Source organism: Podarcis filfolensis (genome assembly GCF_964270895.1).
Source record: "Podarcis filfolensis genome assembly, chromosome: 10".
Taxonomy (NCBI): Eukaryota; Metazoa; Chordata; class Lepidosauria; order Squamata; family Lacertidae; genus Podarcis; species Podarcis filfolensis.
In genome coordinates, this window is record NC_139612.1 from 56,783,335 (window position 1) to 56,790,884 (window position 7,550).

At 42.0% G+C, this 7,550-nt stretch overlaps 1 protein-coding gene across 1 annotated transcript in view; it reads right to left on the reverse strand.

Annotated features, from left to right (window-relative positions):
* The window catches only part of SLC6A12 (solute carrier family 6 member 12), a 51,515-nt gene extending 44,632 nt beyond the window's left edge, over positions 1–6,883 (reverse strand). The window contains exon 1 of the mRNA XM_083572357.1: positions 6,609–6,883. The gene's annotated coding sequence lies outside the window, so the exon portion shown is untranslated. The remainder of the gene's footprint in view (positions 1–6,608) is intronic.
* Between the last annotated feature and the right edge of the window lie 667 nt (positions 6,884–7,550).

Genomic DNA, 7,550 nt, shown 5'->3' on the forward strand with positions numbered 1-7,550 from the left:
CCTTCTTCTCTTTCCATGGTTCATTTTGCATATCATACATCCCTGCATATTTTACATGAACCAAACCATTCAGTAATCTATTGTTACATCTATCAAAACCTATATACACTGTTGAATTTATCTCAATGCTACCAGCATTTTTAAATGAACACAATTTTCACCCATATATTCAGTAAACATTTTCCAGACTTCTTTAAACTTACATTCTTCACGTTCTCCTATTCTACATGCTAAATCTGCAAGCTGTGCATATTCCATCAGTTACCATTCTTCTTTGGTTGGGACCTTGCTCATTTTCCATTCCCCCTTCATTTTATTTACTGCAAAAAGTCTGCAATTTCAGGAAAGTTGGCTGGTAACGCAGGACCTCCCATTCAACTATAATTGTGCAACCTGAGTTTGCTGGTTTGTATGCATCCCACATACAACCACAGAGCCTAGGGATTGCCAATCAGAAGGTCGGCGGTTCGAATCCCTGTGACGGGGTGAGCTCCCGTTGCTCAGTCCCTGCTCCTGCCAACCTAGCAGTTCGAAAGCATGTCAAAGTGCAAGTAGATAAATAGGTACTGCTCTGGTGGGAAGGTAAACGGCGTTTCCGTGCACTGCTCTGGTTCGCCAGAAGCAGCTTAGTCATGCTGACCATGACCTGGAAGCTGTACGCCGGCTGCCTCGGCCAGTAAAGCGAGATGAGCGGCACAAGCCCAGAGTCGGCCATGACTGGACCTAATGGTCAGGCTTCCCTTTACCTTTTATGCATCCCACCTGAAAATTGCAAGCCTGCAAGTGCCTCTAGTCGCAGTCTTTCCCAGTATAGTGTGATGCATTTGTTTCTGTTTATTTTATAATTGTGTGTTTGTGTGTGTGTTCCTAAATCCGCATTTATAGGTATAAATTAGCATATGTAAAATTTATTCAAATCTGCACCCTCTTTCATCCTTTTTTTAAAATGTGTTGCATTTCCTCACCTCCAGCAGCCATAGCACCACCATTCCAATCCAAATTGGGTCTCCCTCGGCTGTATAAAATTTTTTTAAAGAGAGACAGCAGTCCATTCACAAAGTTTGTCCGTATAAGACAAGGGTATCAGGTTTACAATATAACAGTTTGTATGCAGTATATATTGCTGCCGGACTCTGCATTCCCATTTCCAGAAATTTTGCAAAACACCTTTTCCCCCCAAGGATACTATGTATGGATACTATAAGAGCTAGTCTAGAAAGAGTGACCATTTCCGAAATGGAAGGCAGGGGACCTTCCATTTTGAGTTTGCAGATTGCACTTGGGGATCCTTAATTAAAACTTCAATCCCATGCACACTTACCTGGGAGTAAGCAAACTCGGTAGGATTTACTTCTGAGTAAATATGCAGAGGATTGCACTGTAGCACGCTCATGCCTTCAATTCCTGTTCACACATGTAGCAATAAAATCAACAAAGTCCCATAAAAGATATACCAACACAATGGAGATGACTATAAAGGATTCTCCTTCCTTGGAGATTTTAAAGCAGAGATTGGATGGACATCTGTCTTGAATGCTTTATTTGAAATTTCTGCATTGCAGGGGGTTGGACTAGATCACACCAGGGGGTTCCCTTCCAAGTCTACGGTTCTATGATTCTATTAACAAGTTAGCAACCATTCTTATCCTAGCTCATCAAAGCCCAGAGCAAATACATTTTTGGCTGCTGTGGTCCTATACATACATGGGAGTAGGTCCCATCTAACTCAGTGAGGATTACTTCTAAACATAGATATGGCTTATAACACCAGGGTTCCCCACCACCAGCACCGCCACCTATTGCTTCATTAAAAGGGGAGGTTGCTTGGGATTCCTAAATGTTTGGTTTGGCACAGCCCTGTCTCAGATGATGTAGTGCGACTCATGCAACACGCTGGTCGATTAATATACACAGAACAACAATTATACATACTTTATCAACCTTCTGAGAAAAATGCAAAACATAAACAAAGCCACAGAGACTTGCGAACTACCCAACCTAAGATGAACTTATAATGTCTGGTTTCAACAGAATTTTCAAATGCTTAACTCAGTCTTTTAGATAAGTTCATGAAGATACCAACAAAAGATAAGTTCGGTGTTATTCACAATACCGAGAGATGCTAGTGGAGTTGTAGATAGATGTTAATGAAGTTGTAGACAATAAAGTTGTAGACGACCAGGTGCCGGCGTTTTGCGCCTGTTTCGCCCTGGCAGTCCAAGTAATCAAGAGGCCGCTGTTCGCCCCCGATGGGGCCCTTTTACAGGGGCCTTCAGGTACCACACTCCCAAGGTGGTTTTCCAGGCTTCTTCAGAAGTCTAATCTCTTTTTTTTTTTTTAATAAGATTTTTATTAAGATTTTTACATTACAAAAAATAAAAACAAACAGAAAAAGAAAAAAGAGAAAAAGAAAAAAAAACCTTTCCATCACATTATTTTTCATTTACTTGTTTCTTGGACCTCCTCATACCTCTCTTTTTTGTATTCTAATTCACTTTATTAACTCAGCAATTTGTTTCCCTCTTTATTCTACCCAAATCCTTGTTCTTAAATTGTTACGTTCTTAATGTTTTACTTTTATAAACCCATTTTTTTTTCCATATTCTTTTAACTCATTACAGCTAGAAATCTCTTAATTTTAATCCAACATTATTCTAAAATTCATTAATTTTACAATATTTCTGTAAATACTCTTTAAATTTCTTCCAATCTTCTTCCACTGACTCTTCCCTCTGGTCTCGGATCCTGCCGGTCATTTCCGCCAATTCCATATAGTCCATCACCTTCATCTGCCATTCTTCCAGAGTGGGTAAATCTTGTGTCTTCCAATATTTTGCAATAAGTATTCTTGCTGCTGTTGTGGCGTACATAAAGAAAGTTCTATCCTTCTTTAACACCAATTGATCAACCATGCCCAGGAGAAAGGCCTCTGGTTTCTTCAAGAAAGTATATTTAAATATTTTTTTCAATTCATTATATATCATCTCCCAGAAGGCCTTAATCCTTGGGCACGTCCACCAAAGGTGAAAAAATGTGCCTTCATTTTCTTTGCATTTCCAACATTTATTATCGGGCAAGTGATAAATTTTTGCAAGCTTGACCGGGGTCATGTACCACCTATAAATCATTTTCATAATATTCTCTCTTAAGGCACTACATGCCGTAAATTTCATACCTGTGGTCCATAACTGTTCCCAGTCAGCAAACATTATATCATGTCCAACATCTTGTGCCCATTTAATCATTGCAGATTTAACCGTTTCATCCTGCGTATTCCATTTTAACAGCAAGTTATACATTCTTGAAAGTATCTTAGTTTTGGGATCTAGCAATTCTGTTTCTAATTTTGATTTTTCCACCTGGAAGCCAATTTTCTTGTCCAAATTATATGCCTCCATTATCTGATAATAATGGAGCCAATCTCGCACTTTGTTCTTTAGTTTCTCAAAACTCTGCAATTTTAATCTATCTCCATCTTGTTCCAAAATTTCCCAATATTTCGGCCATTTAGCCTCCATATTAAGCTTTTTCTGAGCTTTCGCTTCCATCGGTGACAGCCACCTTGGGGTTTTATTCTCCAATAAGTCTTTATACCTTATCCAAACATTAAACAATGCTTTCCTAACAATATGATTTTTGAATGCTTTATGGGCTTTGACCTTATCATACCACAGATATGCATGCCATCCAAATACATTATTGAACCCTTCCAAGTCCAAGATGTCTGTGTTTTCAAGAAGTAGCCATTCTTTCAGCCAGCAGAAAGCTGCTGATTCATAATAAAGTTTAAGGTCCGGCAGGGCAAATCCACCTCTTTCCTTTGCATCCGTTAATATTTTAAATTTTATTCTAGGCTTCTTGCCCTGCCAGACAAATCTTGAGATATCTCTTTGCCACTTCTTGAAACAATCCATCTTGTCCACAATTTGTAATGCCTGAAACAAAAACAGCATTCTCGGCAATACATTCATTTTTATAGCTGCGATACGGCCCAGCAAAGAAAGTTTCAGATTTGACCATATTTCTAGATCTTTTTTCACTTCACCCCAGCATTTTTCATAGTTATCTTTAAATAAATTCCCATTTTTTGCTGTCATATTGATCCCCAAGTATTTAACTTTCTTAACCACTAATCTCAGTCTAATCTCAAAGTCTTGATATGTATATTGATATTCAGTCTTAAAGTGAATACTCTTTCTTGGCTTAAGCTTAAGAGACTGATTTGCTCAGACGATGGCATTGGTTGAGATGAGGGATCATCAACAGTGCCCTTTGGACTGCCCACAATTCCCTGTGGTGGGTGGGCTGTCCTGCTGCACACCTATGCAGTTGAGAGAGCCAATCTGCTAAGCAATCAAGACATTGCAGTTCATCCCAAGTGACTTTTGGCCAAGTTAATCTCTGCCTACATCTCTGTGGAAGCAACTCTCTTTGCCAGTGTTCAGAACAGGCCTGCCAAGCCAGGTTGAGGAACAGCCCCAGAGGTAAAGTCCAAGGTTTGACACCTTGTATCAGCAATTGCTAGTTGAAGGAGTGGCGCAACTGTGCTCACAGCAGCAATATTAAGGTCAATAGATAAGGAACTTCCTTTAGGAACTCTTTTAAATTATCTGCTGCAGGCTCACATACAGACAAATTGATATATGCAGCAATAAACCCCGCATGGGATGATGCACGGCTTGCTCAAGACATTTGGGAGCCTGAGGCAAACCACAGAATGGCATCCTCCTCTCCACCAGGGAAAAATGGGTGCATGAAAAGCTACATCAGGAAGAAGAGTTTGGATTTGATATCCCACTTTATCACTACCCGAATGAGTCTCAAAGCGGCTAACATTCTCCTTTCCCTTCCTCCCTCCCACGAAACACTCTGTGAGGTGAGTGAAGCTGAGAGACTTCAGAGAAGTGTGACTAGCTCAAGGTCACCCAGCAGCTGCACGTGGAGGAGCAGGGACGCGAACCCAGTTCACCAGATTACAAGTCCACTGCTTTTAACCACCACACTGGAACAGGAGGGGTGGGAAATAAAGATCTACATCAGGATCTGCTGCCCCATGGATCCTGCCGCCCAAGGCAGTTGCCTCACCTTGCCTCATGGGCGGGCCAGCACTGGGCTGATGTGTGCTCATTTGAGGACAAAAACATGGGCACAAACGTGTATGCTGATGTCGTGCTTGCACACTGCGAGGCATGCAGAAACATTTCACTGATGTCACACAGCCCCGGGTCCCTTCTATCATGGAGGCAAGAGGTATGAATGAAGCAGTATCCCTGCCCCAAAACATTGGCAATTGCCAATGGTATTGTGTATGACCGCTCCAATAACATCATGAGACCAAATCATTACGGATGCGCAATAAAAAGAATATATCAAGGAGCCTAAATTTGTTTCACAGAGGTATTAGCCCGGCTCACATACACACACCAAGCACCAAACCATGTTTTCCCCAAGGTGCTTGTTTTCAGGGAAGCAATCTGATTTCTCAACCTCAGTGAAATGAAAACAAATTCTTGGAGTCTGGTCTGCTGTTTTCCATACATGTACACACAACACACACCACTGGGCCTTCAGTCTGCAGTGTTTCACAATTCATTTCCAGCCTGTGATTCATATTGCTTGACCCTGTCATGGCCTGTTCTTCCACACCCACATACAACTTCTTCATTGCCCTGTTCCTCTCCATTTCCATCACTAGGGATAAGGGAGCGTGTCCATTTCAGTTTCTGCCCATTTTTCATTTTTCCAACTTTAAATTCAGTTCTCCACATTTCCACATGTATGCGATTTTTTTAATGGGCCCTTGTGAATATTCACCAGCATTTTAAATGAGGATTTCTCCCAATATACACAATTTTGCAAAGCAATTTTCCTTACTATAACACATTTTTGCAGGTGTTTTCCACTGACATGTGCATTTTTATCCAGGTATACAGTATGCATTTTTATGGTACGCATTACTTGGCTGCAGAACTGCACTGAAAATTCAGAGAAATGTGAATTTCAGAAGATGGCTCGGTCTCAGTTTGCAAATTGTTTCAGAAAGTGAAATTTTGGTGGGTTCATCTTCAAATGGGAACTGAATCAGATTTCTAATCCATCCCTACTCCCCACACTATTTTCCTTAGGGCTCCCCAGTGGAAAGGAGTGTTAAAAGGGGGGCGGGGAATCCTGCTTAGAGTTCCCTCAAGGCCAATTCATTTTATCAGCATGCAATCCTAGGCACACGTGGAGCTGCACTTCCCAGAATCCCCTGGGAACAGGCATTGACTGTTAAATCACTCTGTAAATTGTAACTATGCGTGTTGGGGAATAGGGGTCTCTTAACAACACTCACCACCCTTTACAAACTAGACCTCCCAGGATTCTTCGCAGGGGAGTCATGACTGTTTAAAGTGGCATGGTGCTGTTTTGAACGTATATTGCTGATGGGGCCAAAGCCCCACTGAACACAGAGGGGCTTAGGATTGCGCTGTTAGTCTACTCTCCCTGGGCCAAAGCATTGCTGTCTTCGGTACAATTTCCCATGTTGCATTGTGCTGCCTCTCAAGGCTTCTCCGACTGAAGCAGGGCCCCAAAATCAGTGACAGGCAAAAGGAAAAGCCACTCACCCGAGGTCCCACAAACGCCTACGTCTTGTTCCTGTTAGGTCACCGCAAACCAGCTGGGGAATGCCACAACATCAACAAAATATTAAGGAAAAAGCAAATCCGGAGCCACTAAAGAGAGAGGGGGAGAGAGCTGGCTGAGCAAACAAACCCTTCTCTCTCCTCTTTCTCTCCTCCTCTTTTCCCTCCCCTTACATGAGATATTCCAAGTGAATTATCACCAGAGTTCTCTTGTGGGTGGAGGGTCAGGGTGTGTATATGCATTTCTGAAGAGGGGGGAGAAAGGGCCCTCTCTCTCTCTCTCTCTCAGATTACCTTATAATACTTCTCTTTATGAAGCAGGGAGAGGAGAAGGCGGGAGGGAGGCCAGCAGGCAGGCCAAAAATGTGGAGACCGTGATCATTTCACAACACTGAGGGGGCGTTTTTCACACATGCGACTTGTGCCGTCATAAATGTGCTTGCTAGGAGGTTAACTCTGTGGGACTTGTGCCCAAGTAAAAAGACATCGCAATTGGCTGTCAAAGAGGGAGGGAAGGAGGGAGGTAACAACTGGAACCATACATTTCTAGCATGTATAAAGCACATAGCTCCCCCCCCTCAAAAAAAATAAAATAATCCTGGGAACCATAGGCTTTTTTTTTTAAGGGTGCTGGAAATTGGAGCTCTGTGGGGTGTAATCTACAGTCCCTGGGATTCTCTGGGGGAAGCCAGGTGCTGTGAATGTATTTCTTTAAGCAAGATTTCTGTACCACTTGATTGTAAAACACACAACTCTAAGTGTTTTGCAAAAATAAATGTATGGTGTGGGCATGACCTTGTGGGGGGTGTTCTTGTCACCATAATAATGCATCAGAAGTGGGTTCATGCTGCTTTAATTTGCTGTGCAATTCTTCCTGAATGCTACCACATTATTGCTGTTTGAACGGACAACGAAAGTGAGCCG